This window comes from Oryctolagus cuniculus, chromosome 2 (assembly GCF_051225735.1).
Source record: "Oryctolagus cuniculus isolate XC-2025 breed Fujian yellow rabbit chromosome 2, ASM5122573v1, whole genome shotgun sequence".
Lineage (NCBI taxonomy): Eukaryota > Metazoa > Chordata > Mammalia > Lagomorpha > Leporidae > Oryctolagus > Oryctolagus cuniculus.
Window position 1 is genome coordinate 38,024,555 of NC_142868.1, and position 25,747 is coordinate 38,050,301.

The following is a 25,747-nucleotide window of genomic DNA, read 5'->3' on the forward strand; positions in this document are numbered from 1 at the left end:
CCTTGAAATGTTCAAAGAAATATGGAAAGCAGTCTTTTGTTTCAGCAACATACCCATTGAGTCAGCAGTCAACAAGCAGCACTGCTGATTCTTCGGCAATTCATGATCATTCACTGCCATTGATGTCTGCTGTGCAAGAGAACTCTGGGTTCTATATCCCAGTGACTTTCCAGATGTAGTCCTGAGCCAGTACCGTAAGTATCACCTAGAACTTATGAGAAAGGCAAATTTTAGAGCCCCTCCCGGCCTACTGATTCAGAAATTATCCTAAAATGCCCTCTAAGCAATTCTGATGCACTCTCAAGTTTGAGAACCATGGATTGCTAATAGTAGTATGTGGTGAATGACCAGAAAGGACTCAGACCAGTTTCTTAAGAACTCAGGATGCAAAATGTATGACAAGGAAGAAGTATGCCCAGTGAATTTTTATGGGAAAGTTAGGAAAAATTACGGTTCAAAGTGAGATACTGGATGAAGAAGTAACTATTTGTGTGTGTGTTATTGATGAAGTGAATGTCTGTACTAGAGAAAACAAATGCTGGAAGAATTCCTTCCTAGGCTGTGCCTTTCTAGAAACAAAGGAAAAGATGCTAGACAGAAATAACTTCTTGCAAGGAAGTCAGAAAGCAAAGAAAGTCAAAACTAGAGAACAGAAATAAAAACCAGAAATCGGGCTGGGGGTTGGCAGTTGGCATAGTTGTTAAGGTTCCACTTGGGTCATTTACATCCCATACATGAGTGCCTCTATTCAAGTCCCATTTCCTAGTCCAGTTCTAGTTTTCTACTAATGTGCACCCTGGGAAGAAGTAGGTGATGGCTCAAGCAGGTGGGTCGCTGCCACCCTTGCAGGAAACCTGAATTGATGACTGGGCTCTTGGTTTAATCCCGCCTCAGCTCTACCTGTTGTAGGTATTTGGGGAATGGACCAGTCAATGGACCATCTCTGTTTATCTGCCTCAGTCTCTCTCTGTTCCCTTACCTTCCAAATAAATACAAATAAATAAATAAAAATTACAAAAATATGGAATCAAGAGATTGAAAAATGAAACAATATGAGATTCAGGACAATATTAGCCAAATAGAATTTGTGACCTCTTACCAGACACTGTGAATCCATCCTTTCTAAGTCTACAACTTGTAAAACAAAAAAAGAGGATTCATACACTAAATACACTATATGTATACTTTTAGTAATCCTGAGAGGAAGACACGGGAAGCTAAGAGATATCCTCTTATCAGGTCTTAAGACATAGTTGAGAGTTTGAGATACTGCTTTCTGAATATGCTGAGAAACATATGGAAAGATGACACAAACTTAAGTCTCTTTATCATTCTCATTCTCTGTTTCTAATTCCTGAAAGATTATATAACCCAGAAAAAACACACATTAACTACTTCCTGTTGATATTGAAGTCCTTGATAAGATAGAGGATAGGTAATTTGGGAGTTTTTTTCCTCCTGTTTTCTATTGAGAATATTATGCTTTGAAGGAATGAAAAGAAAACTAAAAACAGCTTGTAAAAGGACAGTATTATTTTTTCATTTTGTTTTGGAATTAATATAAGAAGATTAAATGGCCAATGAGGCTATCATAAATGTTATGAAGATTGAAAATAACATTTTCATCTAGAGCATCATGATTTGTTCCAATGGATTCCAAACACAAGCAGGTAAGAATGTAAAATTTCTAAGCCAGCAAACAAAAAAGCCTGAAAAACAAATAGGTGTGGGAGTAGGAATTGAGCCTAATGGTTAAATCTCTATTTGAAACACCTGTGTCTCTCTTTGGAGTGCCTGGATTCTGGTTACTTGCTTCCAGCTCCTGACTCCATCTTCCTACTAAAGCAGATTCTAGTCTCAGCTATTGTGGCATTTAGAGAGAGAATCAGTGAATGGGAGCTCTTTCTGACTCCATCTCTCTGAATCTCTGCCTCTCAAGTAGTTTTAAAAGTATAAGTATGCAATTATACAAAAGAAAAAAAAAGCATTCATAGTGACTCAAAATCCTGAAAGGTAAAGAAGTCTTTACTGATAACTTTAACAAAAATATGCAGTTCTTATTGCCCATAAATCACCAGGTTATGGGACACATGATTGGGCTAGAGAAATGGAAATGTATGCCTATTTTAGAAAGATTCATTTATTTATTTGAAAAGTATAGTTGCACAGAGAGAGAGAGTAAGAGAGAGAGAGAGAGAGATCTTCTATCTTATAGTTAACTCCCCAAATGGCCACAACCTCCGGACAAGGGCAGAACCGAAGCCAGGAACCAGAAGCTTCTTCCAGGTCTCCCACGTGGGTGGAGGGGTCCAAGGACTTGAGCACCTCCACTGCTTTCTCAGGCAATTACAGAGAGCTGGATCATATGAGAAGCTGGCACAGCAGGCTGTGGCTTAACCTGCTGCACCACAGTGCAGGCCCAAAGATATGTCTATTTAAAAGCAGCAAAGTAGACAATGGAAATATGTGCCAAGGAGATACTTGTATAAAAATTCACATACACCAGACAGAACTAGATGAGGTTGGAATTGAGAGATATGACATCATTAAAGTAACACACTTGAGACTATTTAATCAGAGTCAGACAGTGTATGATGTTAGTTGCCTGTTACAAACAAATTTGAGCAGAAATTATTAGTGGTTGGGGACTTCAATTATCTGGGCATCTGCTGGATGTTTCATTCAGCTAAGGGCAAAACAGCTGACAAAATATTCCTAAAAAATAACCTCATTTCAGAGCAGAGTTATGTAGTTTTAGGTGTATAAAGGATTTTAATGAGAATTAAGTTCAATGTCTCCCCTAACATTTAAATCCAGGGGGCCGGCACCATGGCACACTAGGTTATTACTCTGCCTGCAGCGCCAGCATTCCACATGGGCACCAGTTCTAGTCCCGGCTGCTCCTCTTCTAATCCAGCTCTCTGCTGTGGCCCGGGAGGGCAGTGGAGGATGGCCCAAGTGCTTGGGCCCCTGCACCCACGTGGGAGACCAGGAAGAGGCACCTGGCTCCTGGCTTTGGATCAGCGTAGCTCTGGCCATTGTGGCCATTTGGGGAGTGAGCCATCGGAAAGAAGACCTTTCTCTCTGTCTCTCTCTCTCTCTCTTTCTCACTGTCTGTAACTCTACCTGTCAAATAAATTTAGAAAAATTTTAAATCCAGGAAAATTTATTAGATCTAGATAGGTTACATTTTATTCAGTGTTACAAAGTAAATTATACTTGAGACAGGCATAAAATATCAGATTTCATTTCATTCATTCACATTTTGTCATAAACTTTGACCCTCCAAGATCATGTATAGCTCTTATCTGAATGTGTCTGCCAAGAGTTCATGCGCTGAAAATTAAATCCTCAATATGACAATGTTGGGAAGTTGGCTCTAGTGGTGGTGTTTGAGTCATAGAGTAATACCTTTCTAATAATGGGCTTACTATCACAGTAATTTGGCCCCTTTTTTTCTTTTTTCTACCCACATTCTCTTGCCCTTACACTTTCTGCAATGAGTTGAAGCAGCACAAGGCCCTCACCAGAAGCATAATAGATCCAGATACATGTTCTTGGACTTTCTAACCAAAAGAACCAGAATCTTGAATAAACCTCTTTCTTGTATAAATTACCAAGTATCAGACAATATCACAGCAACAGAAAACAAACTGAGACAAATATGTTGAAACTCTAAACTATAGTATAGTGGTATTTTTTTTTTTTTGACAGGCAGAGTGGACAGTGGGAGCAGAGAGAAAGGTCTTCCTTTACCGTTGGTTCACTCTCCAGTGGTATTTACAGGTACCTCTTTAGGGAAGTAATTAGGCCATGAGGGTGGAGCCCCAATGATGGGACTGGTGTCGTTATAAGAACAGACGTAGAGAGGTGATATCTACTGTATAAGAATAAATCAATATATTCCTCTGCAACCAGGAAGAGGAGCCTTACCAGGAAACATGAGGGGTGGCACCTTATCATTGACATTGTCACCTTCAGGATTATGAGAAATAAATGTTTTTCTAGGTTTTGTTTTGTTTTGCTGGTCAAATCTATTGAGACATTCTCTGAGCATTTGTAGAATCTGGATGTCAGACACTGTTCCAGGGACTTCAGTACATTAGCGCAAACACACATACATCTCTGTATTTAAGAAAAATATATTCATATATTCTAGATAGAGGAAAGAAAAAATGAATAACATAAAAATAAGTAAATGAATAAGGCTTATTAAAATGATAGTCACTCTCCACATATGTCTATCTAAATTTAAATAAAGTAAATTCATCCCTCAGTCACACTAGCCATTTATTAATTGATCAACATCCACATGCACCTGCGGCTATCTCATTGGGCAGAGTGAAATTACTATGTTAAAGTTAATAAGAATGATTTTATCCTTTTTCGGAATATTAACTCTCTGTTTTTATATGACAAATTACTCCCAAACTCAGCATCTTAAAATAATACACATTTGTTATCTCACAATGGTTTCAGAAGGTCAGAAATCTAGGAGTGGGAGTGGTTTTCCTGGATTCTGGCTCAGGTTAAACATCATGAGTTTGCAATCAAGTTGTCAGTCTTGGCTATAGTCACCTGAAGCTCACTCACATGGCTGTTGGCAGGAGGTTGAATTATTTAAGCCTCTTCATAGGATGCTGACAAAGTATCAGCTTGTATTACCTAGAGCAAAGGATCTGAGAGAGACAGAAAAGAGAGTTACAACCTTTTTTTTTTTTTTTTTTTACAGGAAGAGTAGACAGTGAGAGAGAGAGAGAGAAAGGTCTTCTTTTCCATTGGTTCACCCTTCCAATTGCCGCTGCAGCCGGCGCACTGCGCTGATCCGAAGCCAGGAGCCAGGTGCTTCTCCTGGTCTCGCAGGTGGGTGCAGGGCCCAAGCACTTGGCCCATCCTCCACTGCACTCTCGGGCTACAGCAGAGAGCTGGCCTGGAAGAGGAGCAACCGGGACAGAATCCAGCACCCCGACCAGGACTAGAACCTGAGGTGCTGGCGCCACAGGCGGAGGATTAGCCTAGTGAGCCGCGGTGCCAGACAGTTACAGCCTTTTTAATAACCTAATCCTGGGAGTGACATTCCATTATTTCTGTTGTTTTCTATTGACTGCAAAGGGACTCATTAAGTCCTGCTGCAAAGAGAAGAATGAAGCTCCTGGTTTTGAGGAGTGGAGCATTAAAGGGTGTGTGGATGCATCTGTAAGGGGATCCTGATTAGGTAAAGAGGATTGAGAATGCCAGTTTGCAGGGTTTGGGAAGGAGGAAGCAAGGTGCAATGTTAAACAGGGTGAGCAGAAATATCATTGAGATGTGAGAGGTGACCAAAGACTTGAAACATTGCAAGAGGGAAAGTAACATTCAGGGTTCTTCCAGTGGGCCCGGGCTGTGGTGCAGTAGGTTAATCCTCCACCTGTAGTGCTGGCATCCCATAAAGGTGCCAGTTCTAGTCCTGGCTGCTCCTCCTCCAATCCAGGCTCCTGCACCCACATGGGAGACTGAGAGGAAGCTCCTGGCTCCTGGCTTTGGGTTGGCACAGCCCCGGCCTTTGCAGCCATTTGGGGAGTGAACCAATGCAAAGCCTTTTTCTCTGCCTCTCCCTCTCACTGTCCGTAATTCTACCCCTGAAATAAATAAATAAAATCTTAAAAAATAGGTTCTTCTAGCTACTACCCATAATTCGGTGAGAAAATCACAATGATAGGCACTCAACACCACTTTTCCGTATGTAGAATAGATTCATTAGTAACAGATTGGGGAAAAGATAGCCTTGTAGGCTGTTTAGAGCCTACTGGACATAGAAATATGAATTGCAGGAAGTTCAAAAATACAGTGACCTCTTAGAGACTGTAAATCAGAATAACAGAGCAGATGTTAGATCTCAGGTTATTCTTTTTTGAAGTTCAGAAAATTTTCATTGTAAACATTAAAAATAATTGATGGCCTAAGATGGAGGCATAATTTTTCTTTAGCAAAGATTAATCTTCTGTTCTTCTAAGAAATATTTATTTATTTATTTATTTGAGAGAGATACCCCATTCACAGATTTGCTCCCCAAATGCCTATGGCAGATAGACCTTGGCTGAGGCTAGGCAGGGACCAGCCAGGAGCCAGGAGTACAATCCAGGCTTCCCACCTGGAAGGCAAGGATTCAACTACTTAAGCCTATACCACTGCCTCCCAGGGTGTATATTAGCAGGAACAGAAGGTAGGATTGGAACCAGGACTCAGATCTATACACTACCATCTGAGATGTGTGTCATGACTACAGTCATAATCATTAAGTGAAGTGCTAACTCTATTCCTTTGTTCTGAGTAAGAATTTTAGTGGTTTCTTATTATCAGGATTTGCTGAGGATAGTATCTGTGCAATGTTTTCAAAGAAGAATAAGTTCAGTAAAAACATTTCAATCAAAAAGTCTTTTGAACTGGGTATATTCACAGATGTATATCCCAGAAGATTTAGTCACATACAGTTACACATGAGGGTATTTTAAAAAGGTTTGTGCTACTGGGGCCTCAGAATCAGCCCTTAAGGCATTTGGATCTGGCTAAAAAGCCCATGAGAGTTTCTCAGGCATGGAAAGCCAAGACACTGTGGGAAAAAAAAAAAAAAAAAAACACACAACCTAAATGAAAGATCTCTGTCAGTGAGACCCCAGCGGAGAGAACAGGCCATCAAAGAAGGAGGTACCTTTCTCTGAAGGGAGGAGAGAACTTCCACTTTGATTATGGCCTTGTCTAAATAAGGTCGGAGTTTGTGAACTCAAGAGGCTTCCATAGCCTTGGCAGCTCAGGACAAGAGCCTCGGATCCGAAGCCAGGAGCCAGGTGCTTCCTCCTGGCCTGTGAGCTCTGAGGAAACAATCTTCCAGTACCAATTAAAATTTGTTCCTAGAGTTACAATTCATCACCTCTATGCTTTAAGGCATATGAGAAGCCTGTTTGAAAGAGTAGCTGCCTGCAATGTTTTTATTATAAACATTACTGAGAGCAAGCACTGTCTGAGATGCAAGGGGAACAGCAATGAATACAACAGACACAGGTTCTGCCTTTCCCAGTGGGGAAGACAGGAAGCAGTCAAATAAGCAAAATGACATGTAATATGGTGACTTAAAGCAACAAGTGTGGTATGAAAAGTGAAGTGTAGTAGGTCAGGAATAAAACAAATGGGAGCTATGGTGATATCATTTGAGAGGAAATCTGAAGAAAGTGATTCAGCAAGCTGTGTGGATATCACTAACAAAAGCATCCCATGCCAGCAGGAGAGCACTTCAGAGATCCTGAAAGAGGTGTATGTGTGGCATGTTCATAGGGCAGCACAGAAGCCCTGGAAAAAAAGGAGCAGAATGACAGTAGAGAGACTGGAGTGACAGCTGAGGGGTGAGATTATGCAGGGTCTTGGAAGCGGAAGTCTGGCCATTGGCATGTATTCTACATGTGAAGGAATGCCATTGGAGAGCTCAAGCAGGGGTAATAAGATCAGAGGTGCCTGTTGAAGATCCCAGGCTGCTGTATGGAGAATAGAGCCAAAAAGCCAAGATGAAGCAAAAGAGAACAGTTATTCTGTAAACGATCGGACCCATCCCACACCTCAGAAACAAAGGAGAAGGAAGAGAAGAGTCCCATCTTTGTGCTGAATTTTGATGGAGAAACTATGAAATAGGTAGTTGGGCTTTTCAGACAATTATATCAATCACATTAGAGCAGCAAGAAGAATAGGACAGAATGAAAGCACAAGGAGGGTCGGCGCTATGCATGGCTCACCTGGTTAATCCTCCTCCTGTGGCGCCGGCATCCCATATGGGTGCCGGGTTCTAGTCCCGGTTGCTCCTCTTCCAGTCCCGCTCTCTGCTGTGGCCAAGGAGGGCAGAGACCAGGAGGAAGCACCTGGCTCCTGGCTTCAGTTCTGTGAAGTGCCATTTGGGGGGTTGGGCATGAACCAACGGAAGGAAGACCTTTCTCTCTTTCTCTCACTGTCTATAACTTTACCTGTCAAAAAAAAAAAAAAAAAGCACAAGGAGATTTATTATGGAACATGTGTGAAATGTTCAGAGATACTGAGAAGACATTTTGGGGAACACAAGTCAGGAAATCTGGTGTATGAAAGGGCTCAAATCATTGCAATTTGGGCGTAAAATAAATGATAACTTTGTAATCATAGGCTGATGTGTGGTTGAGGGAGATATAATGAAGGCTAAAGTAAGGGTGGGCATTTGGTACAGCATTTGGAACATTGGTTGGGATGCCTTAAGCCCATATCAGTGTACTTGGGTTCAAGTCTCAGGTCCTGTAATTTCAGCCTCCTCATGCATACCTGAGAGACATCAGAGATGGCTCAAGTGATTGGGTTCTTGCCACACACATGGGAAACCTGGATTCTGGATTTTGCCCAGTCATTGAGGGCATTTGATGGAGTGAACTAGCAGATAGGAGATCTCTCTGTCCCCTTTCTATCTCTCTCTGACTAACAAATAAATAAAATAAGTAGTAAAATATTTAAAGAGAATAAAGTAATGGAGAAAAAATACTTTCAGTAATCTATTTAGTAAGAAAATTGTTCACTGTAATGTATTTCCCCACAGGGCTACACAAGGATCTGATTATAAAGGATCATTTAAAAAGTGACATACAATAAGCAGAAGAAGTAAAATTGGTACCATAAGTATTAACAAATGAAGTGGAACAGATGATACAGTTAAGTAATTGCAAGACTATGTCTTAAGACTTAGAAGAGGTGGGTGTATCAAATATGTCAGTGTTGCCTGTACCCACATCTGCTATAGAGGCAGCAGGAACTGGGAGCCACATTCCTTGGGTACTACTAAAATTCCTTGTCTCAGGACTTTCTCTTATTACTAGAGTTTCTTGTACTTTCCTGCCTGTTGGTATCAGGGACAAAGTTTAAGATATTGAAGCACTGTAATTATTCCAAATTGTTTCAAAGTCTTAGCTTTGTGGATTAGCAATGAAATACAATGTGTTTGCTTAGTTTCTTTCTCCCATGGAACTCCTTCCATTCTACCCAAGCAAATTCTACAATGCATATACACCTGAATTTGCAATATAGGTTTATCTAACTCAGGCCTTCACTTACTAGGATCAGGGAGAGGAAACTGTGTTGAGCCTTGGTTTGCAGACAGGTGGAAGTTTGGTATTTGGCAACTGGTTCAGGAGAAAGAAATTCAAACCCAATGTTAAGACACAAAAGTTTGCCACCATATTTACAAAGTAGTAAGTAATTCACCTAGATTAGAACTTTATTCATATTTTTAGTGCTTCTGAGTTGAAATTAGAAAATGTCACATGTGAATCACATCTGATAGGCTGTGATTTTTGTCAGTGTGGCTTTTGTGTATTTATGGGCTTCACTCACCAGAAACATAAAGCTGCTAAAATTATGCTTTATGCAGAAAGAAGCATAATATCATTATTGTTGGAAAACTTACCTGCTGTGCTCATAATACTCTTGTTGTCTACCCCTGGGGGTTCATTATGATAAGTTGTTTAAGGTTGTGAACTCTTTGATACATAAATGAGAATCATTGCTGAATAAAGATATTCCTTACTTCCTCTCATAAGGAGGTGTCTTTGCCTATGCATTGATAACCCATGACTTGTACAAAGAAATTCTATTTTTCTTACTTTCTTTTGGGTTAAATTTGAAGGTCATTCCTTTCCTCAATTAACTTCTATAAAGTAAAAAGAAATTAAAAGATGTCTAACTACACTGATATCATGTGCAGTGTTCCTGGACTTACAGTAGGGTTACTTTTCAATAAACCCATCATAAAATGAAAATATCTGAGATAGAAATTGCATTGAATACAAATAACCCACCATACAGCACTGCTCAGTAACAGAGCACACCGTGGAGTATCACTTGTTTCCTCTTGTGTCTACAAGGCTGACTGAACGCCACGGCTCCTGCCACTGCTCAACATCTCAAGAGAGTATTGTACTGCATATTGCTAGCTTGGGGAAAGATCAGGTTTAAAAATCCAAAATAAGGTTTCTACCAACATAAAGAAGGGAGTGTAGATCATATTTCTCAAAGGACTCATTTAATACAGGTTTTTAGGGGGATTCTGGCTTGTTAACATTGAAAATAAAGATCCTTGTCATAGTTTAAAAATTATGTTAATTATAAGTGCTAAGTTGAAGGCCCATGGGCCTTGCTGGTTTGCTGATGTGTTTGGTTTCTTCAAATGTTTAAAAATGTCTAAATTTTAGAGAATTTTGAATTATCTGCTTACTTGGATCATGGGAGGATTAAATAGTACTGAGCTCAAATTCATCAGTTAGATTAAACCAAGGAGTAGTTCCCCAATGTTTCTAGCCACATACTTCCCCACTGTCTTCTGTTCAGCTCTCTTCACTACTTCGAGTTTCATTCCTGGCTCTTCTAGGCATTTGGCTTTGGTTTCTGATTTCTGTGTCTGGTACTTACTCTGAAAGTTTACTCTTTAACATTTTTATGATTTAAATCAGTCAAAATAAATATTATACCCTCATACTTTACAAGAAAAGAATCAGCAACTCATACATAAATCCTTCATAGACTTCCTGAATACCAGTGAGGATCTACACCGCTCTTTCTCTACACTGTTTTTACCTTGAGCTTTCCTCTGAGATTTTCTCCACATGGTGACGAGGAAACATTAGTACAAGTTTCCAAGAGGGAATACTTAACTTCTTGATTATATAAAGTTAAAAAGAGAACACATGTCATGTTTTACTGTATTTCATGATGTGGAGGAAAAATACTGTCCAATAAAAATCAACTTTTTTTCTTTCAATCTAAAAATAGAAAAAGATCATACAAAAATACCCCAATCTTCTCATTTTTTTCCTTTTTAAAAATTTCTTTCATTATAAAATTACTCTGGTATTAGCTGTTAAGCAGATCTTGTTAACTAGATATTAATTTGATGCTTGGTATTATCATTTACTTAAGGTTGCTAGACCTTCATTATATTTGGTTTTCATCAGTAAGATGGGACTGATCATATCTAAGCTGTAGCATTGCCATGAGGCCTCCAGAAAATATATGCAACAGCTGAGCACAGAGGAGGAAATAATCAGCACCATGTTATTATAATTTGAGCTAAATACCTGCACCTAATCTCTAACTTCTGTAGACAGAAACAGTTGCCAATTGATTTTGCAAGAATTTTACAACAGTTGATTTAGACATGTTGCAGTGTGGAAGGATGACTTCTGATTATTAACATCAACCTTATGTGCACCTAACCATCTGTTTCTTGTACACCTGCACCCACAAAGAAACATATCTAAGAAGAAAAATTAATCATGTAACTGGACAGATTTAATTATAAATATTGATTGCTGAATTAAATAGCCACTGAAAACTGTCTAGTGATCTTAATTATAGCTTTCTATTTGGTTTGTTCCATTTTCTGCAGAAGTTGTTTCCTAATTTCTCACTTTTTAAAATCCCCACCCTTGTTTTCCCTTTGATCACAGTAATTTCATGTCTTATACTTCATTGACAAAAGATAGTGTGTCAGAAACAGCTCAGATTCCCCTCCATGAATGTACAACATTCACATGCTTTCTAGCCCCTCTTTTGTTTCAGGGAAGGGGATTTCACTTTGCCAGCACAGGCTCATGGTGGCATGTCACATCCCAGTTCTCAGTTCTTGAGGACTTTGATTCTTAGATATTCTCTCTGTTGTCATCATCTCTCCCTTTCGTCTACATCTTTTATGCACACAAACAAATACCTTCCATCTTCTCTCTTGACCCCAGGTTCCCTTGCAGCTACTGTTTCTATCTTCTGTTCTCATCTCATTCCAAATTACACTTATATAATAAATCACTTGTATCCCATGTACACTCCTTTTGACAATTACTTAATTCAACTGGAATAGCCCTTTTCAATCTAGCTGAAGATCTTCATGTGTCTGGTTCAAATGAAATTTTTATGCTTTTTTCTCAAACTCAGCATGCATATGAAAATCTAGATCATTCAGAAATGCAGTTCAGACTCAGTAGACCTGAAATGGGGCCCAAGATTCTACTTTGCTCATAAGATACCAACTGATTCCAGTGCTGCCCATCTGTGGGCCAGTCTTTGAGTATCCAGGTTTTTCAGACATTGTGTTTTTGGTTTTGGGGTCTTTTGGATTGTTTCTGTCTTCTTGTTTTTCACTGGTTCCTGTTCTTCAAAAATTATTCTTTGTGTTTTGCATGCAGAACACTTTTTGTATCACCTACAAATTATTTTTCACGCCAAAATAAAGTTGCTGAATTACCCATCTAGAATGAATAATTGATAGATTTTTATCATAACATTATATTATACATTATTATCAGCCTTATTACTGTTTTGTTGCCTTCACCACTAGACTATGAACCACAGAGAATGGTTAACATGCTTTCATTATTCACCACTCTTTTCTAACATAAGGGTGACACAAAGTAGGAGATTAGTAAACATCAACTTAATGAATACTTGTGTGGATAATTCTACAAAATCATGCTCTTCAAGTTCAAATTGGAGCTAGAAAATCCTCTTAAGTATATTTGCTGACCTTAATTTGTTTTCACTCAAACACATTGCCGTGTTGGATATCCTGCTCTTATCTTCAAATATTTACATTTCATAATTCTTTCTGAAGTCTTACTGTCCACTTGCAGATAAAAATCAAATAATTGAGAAGTTCCAACTTTTCTTTGAAGGCTTTTCAATTAATTCATTCCAGTGGCTTCTTTGCATGATCCTTCCTTTCTAGAGTTTGTACCACTCGTGGAAATTACTACATAATACTTTGAATTGTTGGTTTTCTCCTTGTATTAATCCTCCCCTTCCCTAAGTGGATAATCCTCTTGAAATTCAAGGAACATGTCATAATCATAATAAAACATCATGATAATTTGTAAAATACCAATCTTTCCTGTAGGATCTTGGGTTCCACTTCAGGTCTCCTGAGTCCTAACTGCATTTATGAAAGATCCCCTTTTGAGAAAAAGGCATATAGCTTATATAACTCAGTCTTGCTATGACTTTTATGGTACCAGTTTCAAATATAAGGAATTGTGGTCCAAGATATTATTTGTCTAGGGTCACATGGCAAAAACCTGGGAGAGTGTGAGCGCAAAGCTGGTGCTATCCACTGTAATGCTTTTCCCTATTACGCTAAATTAACCTTTATCCTGCATAGTGTTGCTTGACACCTAATACAACTCTCTCACATTATTAGAGTGAAGCAACTATTAGTGAAAATTTGGCCTGTATCCTCTCTGGAGTGTAAATTTGAAAAGGATTAAAATAATGACATATTCCAATAACCTGCTCCTTTCCTCCAAAGGTATCTATGCTAAACTGCATGTGACATCAAGAACTCACTGATGTTCTTATCTCAATGTTTATAACCATGCATGTTAGAGAGCAAAAAATTATCATATCTCTCTTTTACAAAAAAAATTGCAGTGAAGTTGCTCACATGTTTTCTCATTTTTATGAGTTTTGGAGGGAATATTTATTCTGTGTGGTAAGATAGTAAAATCTTAGAGGAATTTAGGAATAAACATACAATAATCATTTTCTCCCTTAGAATTTCATAACTTTTGCCTTGGGGAATAAAAAGAAACACTCTGAAATAAGGACCATAATGAGAAAAAAAAGCAATTTCTTCTTAGACGAGCATGGAATCAATTTAGTCCCCCAAAAGGAAAGGGAGCTTGAAACAGGGTTCACTGTGCCTGTTAATCTCTTTGGAGTATTGTAAGGCTTTATTTAGTGAGGCAGCTAAATCCTCAAACTTCTCAGTAAACTCTGAAATTAAGCACACAGTTGGGAAGTATATTCCACCTAGCCATAAAAGGAGAACAGGCCTGTCTTAAAAGTCTACAGCTAAGCATAACCCAGGAAGAGATGTGGGAATTATTGCTAAAATCATACTAGATCAAGAGATAAAAAGTAAAAATAATAAACTCATGAAAACATCAAATTGATAAATCAGTACTCAGGCAGGTCCCCAAGCTAGAAGCTGTCTTCACAACTAGAACTAAAGAGGTATCAGTTCCTGGTCAATGGGGCTTCATTCCCCAAGCAGCTATGACAGGATAGAGAGGGAGTCAGAAGGGACTACCAAACAGCTTCATGTTTCTTTCAGATGCTGTATTTGCTTTTACAGGAGCAAGATTCCCAGACACAAATAACTCCAGGATTACTACTCAAGGGATTTTAACGTGTGTCTATGTTTCAGTTTGTGTTATATTTATTTTTCACTCTTCCTGAATTCAGCCCGCAGATTCCCATTGTCTAAAATGCCTCATAAAAAGAAGAGAGTTTTTTTTAGCAGTATTGACCATGAATATCATGGCCTAGATGGAAAGAGTACATTGTCCCATTAAATAACAGTCGAATACATAGAAGAAAGATAATAAGAAACATTGACTGTGCTCAATAAGATCCTATAAATCCATGATCTACATGACAATTGTAAAGGTTTTGTGCAGATGATCCAAAAGGACACAGTGCTTATTTCTAGTTCTATTTTTCTTCCTTAAGACTCTGACCAGATCTATTTTTTAATCTGTTTTCCCCTTTTTATACCAATCTTCTTCCAGAACCAATAAGAATGGGGGAAAGATTCATCTTAAAGGCAGTAGTGGTGCTTACAAAAGTGATACACAGAAGTATCTGGAAATGGAAGAGGTTGTCCTTTAACATGTCTCCACTTAGGTGACTAAAATGCATTATCAGGAACTAATTCCTAATGAACTGTTGACTGCTTAACTGGAGACTATCTTTAATTCATTCCAGTCATAAGGAGTTTCTAGGTTCTATCACATTGGGTTTTCTTGTAGATTACTAAAGACCCTGTGATGAGATTGAAGACATAAAGAGAGGGTAGAGGAGGTGACAGAAAGAAATCTGGGTGATGGAGGAGGTAATTGTTAGCTGATATTATTAAATCTGAGGTCAGAATGTCATAACAGGAATCTTGAGTCTGCTCCCTTTTTTTTTAAATCCTGACACCATAATTTAGGAATTATTTTATCATCTCACCACCCCTTCCTGTTACATCATCTGGAATAACCAGGGACCCCTCTTCCAAACCACACTGCCATGTTTCTGATGAAGCTGTGACTTCCTCTAGACTTTGTTTACAGAAATAAAGTACTGATATGTAACTTGCCAGCCACTCTTGGGATAAGTTGAGAAATAATGTCTCCATGGAGAGTGTTCAGTGGGCTGAGTGAAATCCTGGGAAATATTACACCAGTTAACTTTGCTATAAAAATAGCCAATGAAAACATTAAATTTCTTATGGGATTTCCATGTGCTAAACTTACCCAGAAGTTCTATATCCTTTTGGAATAAAAGGACATATGAAATACCTCTATAGGATTCTGGTTCTGTGGAAGTACGAATCATCACATCCTTTTACTGACTATAAATTCTGAAATAAAAAATGTTTTCCTGAGATACCTATGATTTTAACTACAAATAGTTGATGATGTTTTAATATCAAACTTTGAAGATTTGACTCACTTCTGCTTTGACAAATATTGAGATTCTTAGGTCTTAAGGAATCAGTGTTTTCTTATCGTGCTTAAGGTAATATTTAGAGAAGTTTTATGATAAACTTATTTTTGAGTAAGAAGGACTGGACTCTGCCTTATTTTCACAGATTTTATTTCTGATTATAATTTAAGTTCCTACTTTTTACCATTATGGCTAAAGTTGAAACCACTTACATTAACTCTCTGGGCTTGTAAAGTGTTTAATTTATATATTTATTTTTATTTTTATTTTTTTTTGACAGGCAGAGTGGACAGTGAGAGAGAGAGTGACAGAGAGAAAGGTCTTCATTTGCCATTGGTTCACCCGTCAGTGGTTGCCAAGGCCGGCGCGCTGCGGCCAGCGTACCGCGCTGATCCGATGGCAGGAGCCAGGTACTTATCCTGGTCTCCCATGGGGTGCAGGGCCCTTGTACTTGGGCCATCCTCCACTGCACTTCCTGGCCACAGCAGAGAGCTGGCCTGGAAGAGGGGCAACTGGGAAAGAATCCGGCACCCTGACTGGGACTAGAACCTGGTGTGCCGGTGCCGCAAGGCAGAGGATTAGCCTAGTGAGCCGCGGCGCCGGCCTAATTTATATATTTTAAATTGTATATCACAGTTCTTTGAATATCATGACTAAAGAGTTTCAAGGCTCAATAGGGGATCAAGAGAGAAGTGATCTCAAACTCATCATTTTAAGATCTTATTTTCATCAATGTGCACAGTATCTGAGACTAGGGAATACTAATTTAGGAAACATTGTAAAAATAATTCCTCTTTCCAAGAGAAACACACAAAGCCCAAGTAGTTTGATTTTATCCTGCCTCAGAAGTTGAGGTAATTGCTTACAAATGATTACCAAAAAATGAAAATAAACATTTTGTGGGTTAGGCTTAGCTTATCTGACAGAGTGGCTTGATTATGAGCATTCATCCCCTGGAGACCTTGGGTCAGGATATTACATGTGTCAGCGGAGCAAGAGAAAGTGCTCCTGTGCCTCTAGCAGGGGTTCAGCCCTTTGCAGAGTTCTGCATCTGTAAGAAGGTCACATCACAGCTGGAGAGGCAGAATCAGCACAGTTTGTCACAGGAATGACTAATGTCTGTTAGGAAGGAGTAATGCCTCACTGAAATCATCAGGCAATGGTCTTTCATATTTGATACTTTCTTTTGAAAAAATAAAGATAAGATAAAACTGCACAAACCCAGCAATAAAGAAACAGAATGGATGTTAGTGAAACTTTCTATCCACTAGTTGATTACCCCTCACCCCATGGATCCAAACCAAAGAACATAAAGCAAATAATAAATAAGACAGAGAAGCCAGCATCATTAATTATAATGTGGTGGTCAATTAAGGACATCTTATATTTTGGAGTTTAAAGAAAATTAGATTGAGTTCCTTGACCTGTGCCATATGGCCTCTCAAATATTCCTCTGAATTTGGAAAGGGGCTTTTATATATGCAGTCATACCAGGCTAAAATCCCATTATCAGTGGAAGTTTTGAACTACTTCTTGTCTCATCTTCTTGGAGATACTCACTTGTCTCTACTCTGTGTCACTCTCAAACAGAAAATCACCTCTTTTCCTTGATTTGTCCTCCAAAACAAGCATATGCCGTATTTACATTGTTAGCAGACTTCAGGAGAAGTTTGAAAATACAGAGCAGGAAAGGTTCTACAGTGAGGCAATGAATTTAAAATGTATTCATTCAACAAGTACATGGCCTATTCAGAGCCAAATGCTATTCTATGGACTAGAGCTATAGAACTAAATAAAAATTTAAAAATTGTTGCTCTCGTGTAGAGAAACAATATAAACTTATATGCATATGTAATATAATAAACATCACATAGAAAAGTGCTGCATCAGTATGTGGTTACTTAGGTCAGGAGTCAAAGTAGATCCCTCTGGTGATATTTGAGCTGGGCTCTGAAGGAAACCCAAGAAGAAGGGTCAGCACAAGGCAGGAACGTGCTTAGCATGTGCTAAGAACTAGCAGAAGGCTACAGATGCTGGACAGGAGAGGCCAAGTGAGAGCTGGAAGTCAGAGGATAGAGGGGTTAACAACATGCTAAGTTAGACTTTAGAATTGTACATATGGTGAACTGTTGTGTTTGAGCAGAGTCACATTGTTCTCTCTAGAGTGGCTCCTGAGTGCATGCTGTTTTCCTTTCTTCAGGGTTCTGCACATCTCACTTATCTCTTTAGTCCTCCATGTGGGTCCCATTCAGGCTTCGGAAAAGGCTCTTCCAGTGCAGGAGGCCAGCCAGGCTTCATTTGACTCACCATTCCTAGCCTCAGCAGATCTGCGCAGGCTGGCATTGGTTTTAAGAAAGCTGTAAATGCTTTATTAAGCTTAGCTCAGTGCCAAAACACAAAGGCACCTTTCAGCATTGCTCCAACTACCTAACTTTATAAGTCTGCATCTTTTGCAAGAAGTGTTTTTTGTCTTGATAGAGCATGTAGTTCAGATTTACTCTAGAAATAATAGGTCTGTATATCAGAATCAAAATGAACCTGGGGTATAGCAATCAAAATTGAGGTTTTCTTTCTTTTTTCTGAACAAAAGATTGTTGCCAATATATCCCTTTGAGACTGAATGGAAAATAGTTATCAGTGCACAAGTACTTTTTAATTTGAAGGGCAACTCTACATTATTTTTATTTAATAATTTCAACATTTTAAAGTTGTCATTTAAGATTCCTCAATTGACTTCTATGAAACATTTTTAAACTTGTAAAATTTAATGTACAGGCCGGCGCCGCAGCTCACTAGGTTAATCCTCAGCCTTGCGGTGCCGGCACACCAGGTTCTAGTCCCAGTCAGGGTGCCGGATTCTGTACCGGTTACCCCTCTTCCAGGCCAGCTCTCTGCTGTGGCCAGGGAGTGCACTGGAGGATGGCCCAAGTACAAGGGCCCTGCACCCCATGGGAGACCAGGATAAGCACCTGGCTCCTGCCATCGGATCAGTGCGGTGCCTTGGCCGCAGCGTACTGGCCGCGGTGGCCATTGGAGGGTGAACCAATGGCAAAGGAAGACCTTTCTCTCTGTCTCTCTCTCACTGTCCACTCTGCCTGTCAAAAAAAAAATAGTTTTTAATGTACAGATTGAGCATATATGTGGAAGCATTATTCCTATGCTAGGATCTGAAGTGATATGAGTTTTTTGTTGTTGTTGTTTGTTTGTTTTTCTACCATAAAGGGCCATGTAATAGTCTAGTAGGTATCAGAAAACCAGGTGGAAGTGGAGTCAGGGTGAATCTTACCAAGGATGGTAGAGGTAGAGAAATTAGGTAGACCTACAAGATGGACAAATTTTCAGGGAAGTGCCAAAGAACAGAAATAGGACAAGGTGCATACTCATGCTTATAGTTGGAAAAGTGATTGGGGAAGAGTATGATGGCTGGAAAAGAACTGTAGAAAGAAACCTCCCTGAAAATCTGTCTACAAGGACAGCAATGTAATAGCAGGGCCTAGAGTTACATAGCACTCCACTTAATAAACAAACAAAAAAACACTAAAGAATACTAGAGAAATTTGAGTTAATGAATAAAGAATCAAAATGTGAATTCTGGCACTGTAAAAAAGATAAGTCTGTTACTTGAACCAAGACACTGACAATTATATGTCTGACATTATGCAGGGAGTTATGGGTAGATCTATGAGGAATATGAAGTTTGCTTTTTTAAAAGTTTTGCTTTCAGTGAAAGACATTTAAAAATATACTTCTGTAAAATGATAATGTTATGGTAAAAAGAGACTGCAGGACATTTTAGTAATATTGACAAGGAAAATATTGTCTTTGCCTGGGGAAATTGGAAAAATCTTCTTGATAAATGTTAAAGTCTATATGTAAAGCTGCATGACAAATTATGAGGAAAGCATATATAATGCAGCCAGTTCTTCTATCAAAATTACCAACTATAAGAATTGTTGAGGACTATTAAGTATAGCTTGGGGGAAAATGACTTCTTTATAATGGAAAGCGTACAGACTAGAGCAACAAATAATCACCAAGCTGGTTATGAGCTGTTTGAGACCTAGAAGTTTGTGCATTTGTGGATTACATAGTATGGAGTTCCACCATATTCAGTAATTGGTATTTCCCATCTTCCAAATTGTTAGGAAATTGGAGTATTTTTTCATTCTTCTGTTTTATATTGATTATACATATATATATATGTATATATATATATATATATAGTTGCAGGTACTAGGAAGATTTATTACAAATTTGAAACAATAGTCCTGAAAGTATAATAGTAGGACACCTATTTAATTATAATAACTCTCATTCCAGGAGCAGCAAAGAAATTTCTTAATTTATTACTTTAAAATATACGTTTTAGGTAAAGACTTTACACTTTGCAGAAGGAAGATACTTTTGCAAATCAATATATGTATTAGTTTTGTTACTGTAATAGCTAAACATTAATGTCTACTTCAGAGTTTTATTGGGAGGCCAAATACAAAAGAATAGTCAATTGGTTTCCAAATGAATACTGCTGAGCACTATAATGGTTTCTGGTTTATATAACATCTTTCAAAGAAATGGGGTAATATCCTAACGAGGAATAACCAAGAAATAGTGGGAACTCTCGCCCTCTAAAAATAAACATTTTACAGATTAAATGGCTCTGGTGGAGGAAATAAAGGTTCTGCTGAGGTATAACAGAGTTACCTGAACCTACTGCCTATGCCTAGTGTGCTCCTCAGAAATAAAACAAAGCTAAAACATAGAACACTGGGTTTTTTTTAATGACTCTATGATACTGAGAAGCCATAACACAGGAAAATTTCTCATGTTGGATGAATAAGAAAGCTATTGAGAACAACATTTTAAAAATTCCAGAGATCTTTGGATCCTGTGTTGTGGCTTAGTGGGTTAAGCCATCCTTTGCAGCATCAGCATCCTATATGGGCTCTAGTTTGACTCCCAGCTGCTCCACTTCCAATCGAACTCCCTGCTGATGTGCCTAAGAAAGCAGTGGAAGATGGCCCAAGTACTTGGGCCCCTCTACCCACATGGGAGATCCAGAAAAAGCTGCTGATTCCTGGCTTGGGATAAGCCCATCTTCAGCTGTTGTGGCCATTTGGGGAGTAAACCAGTGGATGGATGATTCTCTTTCTCTTTCTCTCTCTCTCTCTCTCTCTCTTTCAGCAATTCTGCCTTTCAAATTAATAAATTAATCTTTTAAAAAGCAATTCCAGAGATCTGTTCCTAAGCCACTAATATATGTCAGAAAATTTGTTGTGTGCCAGACACAATGGTGTGGATCACAGATTTTATGTTCCAGAAATCGCTGTAATGATTGCTTTCATATAAGTCCTTGAAATGTGACTTTGACATTCCAACCATAGAGAGGTGGGGGTCTATCTATCCTCTCTGAATCTGGAAAGTCTTATGACTATGGTGAAAATGAGGTGATAAAGCTTCTGCTTGAATTTCTTGTAAAACTTTCTCTTGTAATCAAGTAATCCCCTGGAGAGGCCCACATGGAGAGAGGCTACAGAAAGCCCTGACTTACCAGTCACATGCATGAGTCATCTTGAAGTATGTCTTTGAGTCTAGCCTAAGTCAGGTCATCCCAGTTGGCATCATATGGAGTAGAAGTAAACAATGCCTATCAAAACTGTCTACATTGGCCGGCGCCGCGGCTCACTAGGCTAATCCTCTGCCTAGCGGCGCCGGCACACCGGGTTCTAGTCCCGGTCGGGGCGCCGGATTCTGTCCCGGTTGCCCCTCTTCCAGGCCAGCCCTCTGCTGTGGCCAGGGAGTGCAGTGGAGGATGGCCCAGGTGCTTGGGCCCTGCACCCCATGGGAGACCAGGAAAAGCACCTGGCTCCTGGCTCCTGCCATCGGATCAGCACGGTGCGCCGGCCGCAGCGCGTCAGCCGCGGCGGCCATTGGAGGGTGAACCAACGGCAAAGGAAGACCTTTCTCTCTGTCTCTCTCTCTCACTGTCCACTCTGCCTGTCAAAAAAAAAAAAAAAAAAAAAAAAAAAACTGTTTACATTATAGATTTGGGAGCAAATTAAGTGATTGCTGTCATATTAAGACTGTTTTTTTTTTTCTTGATGGTTTGTTACACAGCAACAGCTAAGCAGACCAGGAGAAATATATCAAATTTGCTTTCTTCTGAAGTTTATAGAGAATATTGAATAAAATTAACTGGACTATCATGATGTATTGCAGAAATTGTTCTAATAATTAAATATATCAATGTGTATATTAGTGTGTGAGTATATTTGGGGACTAGACTGTAATGTTCAACAGTAATAGCTTCCCTGAGACATAAAAGTTAATGTGACACCAGAAGGAGGGGTGAGAAATGGAAGTTGCATATTTTAGAAAAAGAAAGACAGTGTATATTGCTAATCATCTTTATGGTTATGGGAGTGGGGAACATAGGAGAAAAAGAACATGGGTAGAAGAAATATACAAAAGCTAAATGAAATTATGTCAAGAAGTCTGGACTCGATCCAGAAAGAGACAGTGACTCTTTTAGTTAACTAAAACTCAGGTTTGCATTTTAGAAAGACTGAGGCTCAAAGCAAGGTAAATCTAGAGGTGTGTAGATTAGTTAGGTAGTAATAAGAATCCAACCCTTTTCTACCTGCAGAATTTCTCTTCTTGGTAATACAACTCTATTAACGTCATCATCCCTAGCTGTTCAGACCAAAATCCCTGGAAGCATCTTTAATTCTTTTTTTTGCATCCTCCAAACAGTCTATTTGCAAATCCTACTTTATCTACCTTTAAAGTATCTAAAATCTTACTTAAGGGAAAAAAAAGCCAAACCATTGATGTGGCTACCATTCTGGTCTAAACCATCATTTCTCACATGAATTGCTGTAAACATTTTCTAAAATATGCCCCTACTTTTACTTTTGCTCTACTTACTACATGCTTATTTTCAACACAGTGATCACGGTAAACATTCCAGAACCAAAATAAGGGGTGGACATTTGGCGTAACAGTTAAGATGCTGCCTGGGATGCCTGTATCCCATACTGGAGTGCTACAGTTTTAATCCTGACTTTACAACTGATTCCAGCTTCCTGCTAATGTGCAGTCTGAGAGGCAGTGGTGATGATTCAAGTAACTGAGTGTCTGCCATCCATGTAGGAGACCCAGACTGAGTTCCCAGTTCCCAGCTTAGACCTGGCCCAGCACTAGCAGCAGTAAGCATGTGAGACTGAACAACCAATTGGGAGATTCTCTCTGCCTGTCAAATAAAATTAAAACCTAAATAAGATCATCTCAATCCTCTGCTCACTAGCATGCAGTGCTTCCCGTTTTACTTAAAGTAAAAGGCGGAGTCCATGCAATGGCCCTAGAGGCTGCAGGTTTTCTGGTGCTCTTGTTTTCTCGCTGATACTGACTTCAATTCTTGTCCTCTTGATCTTTCTCTTTGAGCCTCACCAGAACCAATAACTGCACTAGAACTCCAGTCTTGGACTCTTGATTCATCCTACAAGACCTTCTCACAGACATTTGCTTAGCTGACTTCCTTATCTCCTTTAAGTCTTCGATCAACTCTCATTTACCAAGAACTGCAATTAGCAGCCCTCTCATTTACCATACCTTAAATTCCCTTACCTTGCCATACTATCTTTCTTTTTTTCAAAGTAAATATATCACCTTCTAAAATACCATATAATATATTTGTTTACTATGCTTATTTTCTATCTTCTCTTATACCTCCCACATTTCTGATAGAATGTGATAAAGGACAATGAAAGCAGAAATTATTTTTTTTCATTGATGTAAATACTTTAAAGTATCTGGTATGTAGTGGACATCCAAGTATTTGTTGAATGAATGAATGATAGACATGGATGAACTCCCTCTATTTCTTCTACCACATATTTCAAAACTTAACATAACTTTTAACCTGTCCTTTTCTCTGCTGAAATTCTACCACTGTGTTGTTGGCATTCTCATTTCCTTTTTCTCCACTGTGACTGTCATTGGATTTCAATCACTATCAAAGTCATTTTGGTTTCTTGGTCAGACAAATACAAGATAGAGCATTTCAAATATTAATACTCATGCCACCCTAGAAAGAAAAATAGGAGTGGCCTATAGAAGGCATCAAAAATTTAAGTGGTTTATTCAAGGTCACTTTTTCAATCAATAGAGAGAATAACCCATACGGTAAAGGGCAGGATTTTAACTCAGGATATTTCAAAAAATAGATTGAATGAAGAGCACACTGAATGAAATTAAGTAAGAAAATGTATTGGGTTGAACAAAAACAATGCACATACAGAGTAAATGAAAATTTTTCTTTTTGCTGTTATATTATAACTCCCTGGATCCAACCAACCCATAAATCTGAACTCTGCTAGAGACTCCCTTTCTTGAATCTCTTTTGATGCTCGATTGTAAGGAACAACTCCCTCAGCTTCCTTCTGTATCAGATACAGTTAATAATCATCTCATAATTTAAATAATAATCTCTCTTGCATTTCTGTTGAATGTCTATTATATATGTGTTATACATGTGTGAGTCCCTAAGAATGTCCAATACAAAATACATATGAGTTGTTTGTTCAGGAAAGTTAGATCCAGTAGTTAATGCAAGCTACAGTAGTGAGCTAGAGGCCAGTTACTATATTTGGCAGTTACTATCCCCATGCTTGACAGATTCCAAGATCTGCCTCTTTCACCTTTTTCTAATTTTGGCTTCTAACAGACTAAAAGTAATTAGAGAATCCACAGCCATGTTTAGTCATTTAAAATGAGAAGATTGTATTAATCTTATTATTTCTAGTATATTCAGTGTAATTTCTTGAGCTTTTGCCCTAGGTACTGTTCGGAGGGTTGAAATCAGTTGAGAACATGATACACATGGTTTCTGCCCTCATGAATATTCCAAATTAATGGAAGTAGATGATACCCTGTCTCATGCCTGAATCAACAAATGAAACTTTCCACAAAAATTTGATAAGTTGTAATGGCTAAAAATTCTTTGTTTGTTTTTTGGGGATTTTTTTTTTTCATTTTTACCTCCTCTGTGTACCATGACAAACTCCCCAGGATTGGGGACCAGGAGTGGTAAAAAAATTAAGTGTCAGATCTTCATTGGGGGCACCTCTGCTCCTCCCAAATCCATGGTGTACGACTATCCCAACTTGTTTTGCTTTGAATATCACCAGCCACCTCAGGACTTCAAATACCTTAATACATTAGATCTAGTGTATATTCTTAATGCTCAGCCTGTGCAGTTAAAAATCCTAGGGCTTATAGATAGTATATTCTATAAAGAAAAGAGTCCACTACTGTATCACGTGGGCCACAGAGGTAAAATTGTGTCTGTGTTGTGTGTTTGTGTGTGTGTGTGTGTGTGTGTAGTGTGTGTGTGGGGTGAGTATTCCAAGGCAAATAGCAGGGACAAAGACATAAAGGAGTCATTTTTAAAACAGAAATATATTCAAGGCTAAAACATACAGAGACTGCACAGTACTTATGCCCTTGAAGAAACCAGTTTCTCTGGCAGAGAAGCTGTACTTTCAGATAAGATGGATAAACAATTGACATGGGTTTCAGCCTGACCTCATGGCTTCCAGCTCATGCTTGTGGATTGCAGCTTGCCCTTGCTGCACCCAACCCTACCTGAAATCCACTTTTCCTCTTCAATTGCATAACCTGCAGACTTTAAGCTTCACCATTAGGCATGAAGAACAACAGATACTGCTTAACCTGCCCCCCAATTTTACAAGGTAAAAATTCCTGAAATATGTCTTTTTCAAAAGCACATGCTGATTCTGCCTCTCTAATTGAATCCTGACTGATACATTCACGATAGTAATAAATTTTTAGAAATATATGATTGTTTTTATATAAGCAAAATAATTTGATAAAATTGAACAACTTTTATGTTAAAATCTCTCAATAAATTAGGAACTAAAGAAAGTGTCTTCAACATGAAAAGACCTACAGCTAACCTAATTCTTACTGTGAAAGACTGAACACTCCCCCTAAGATCAAGAAAAAGACAAGATGTCAGCTTTTACTACTTCTATTTAACCTTGTGCTGGAAGTTCTAGTGAAGAAAGAAAAATGAGGAAAATTTAAAAAAAAAAAGTAATTCGATTAGTAAGGAAGCATTAAAACGCTTTGTTATCCATTTATGAATAAAGAAAACCTGATGTAATCTACACAAATGCTACTGGAACTAGCAAATGAATTTTGTCAAGGTAACAAT

At 38.6% G+C, this 25,747-nt stretch overlaps 2 long non-coding RNA genes across 2 annotated transcripts in view; one reads left to right on the forward strand and one right to left on the reverse strand.

Annotated features, from left to right (window-relative positions):
* LOC138848442 (uncharacterized) overlaps positions 1 to 25,747 on the forward strand; it is a 91,001-nt gene that overhangs the window by 51,399 nt on the left and 13,855 nt on the right. The gene's annotated exons all lie outside the window — the stretch shown is intronic.
* On the reverse strand, positions 3,780 to 7,985 carry LOC149127734 (uncharacterized). The gene is made up of 2 exons (XR_016229893.1): positions 7,761 to 7,985; positions 3,780 to 4,679 (listed from the first exon to the last, which is right to left on the reverse strand). It is a non-coding gene; the product is annotated as an uncharacterized LOC149127734 (long non-coding RNA).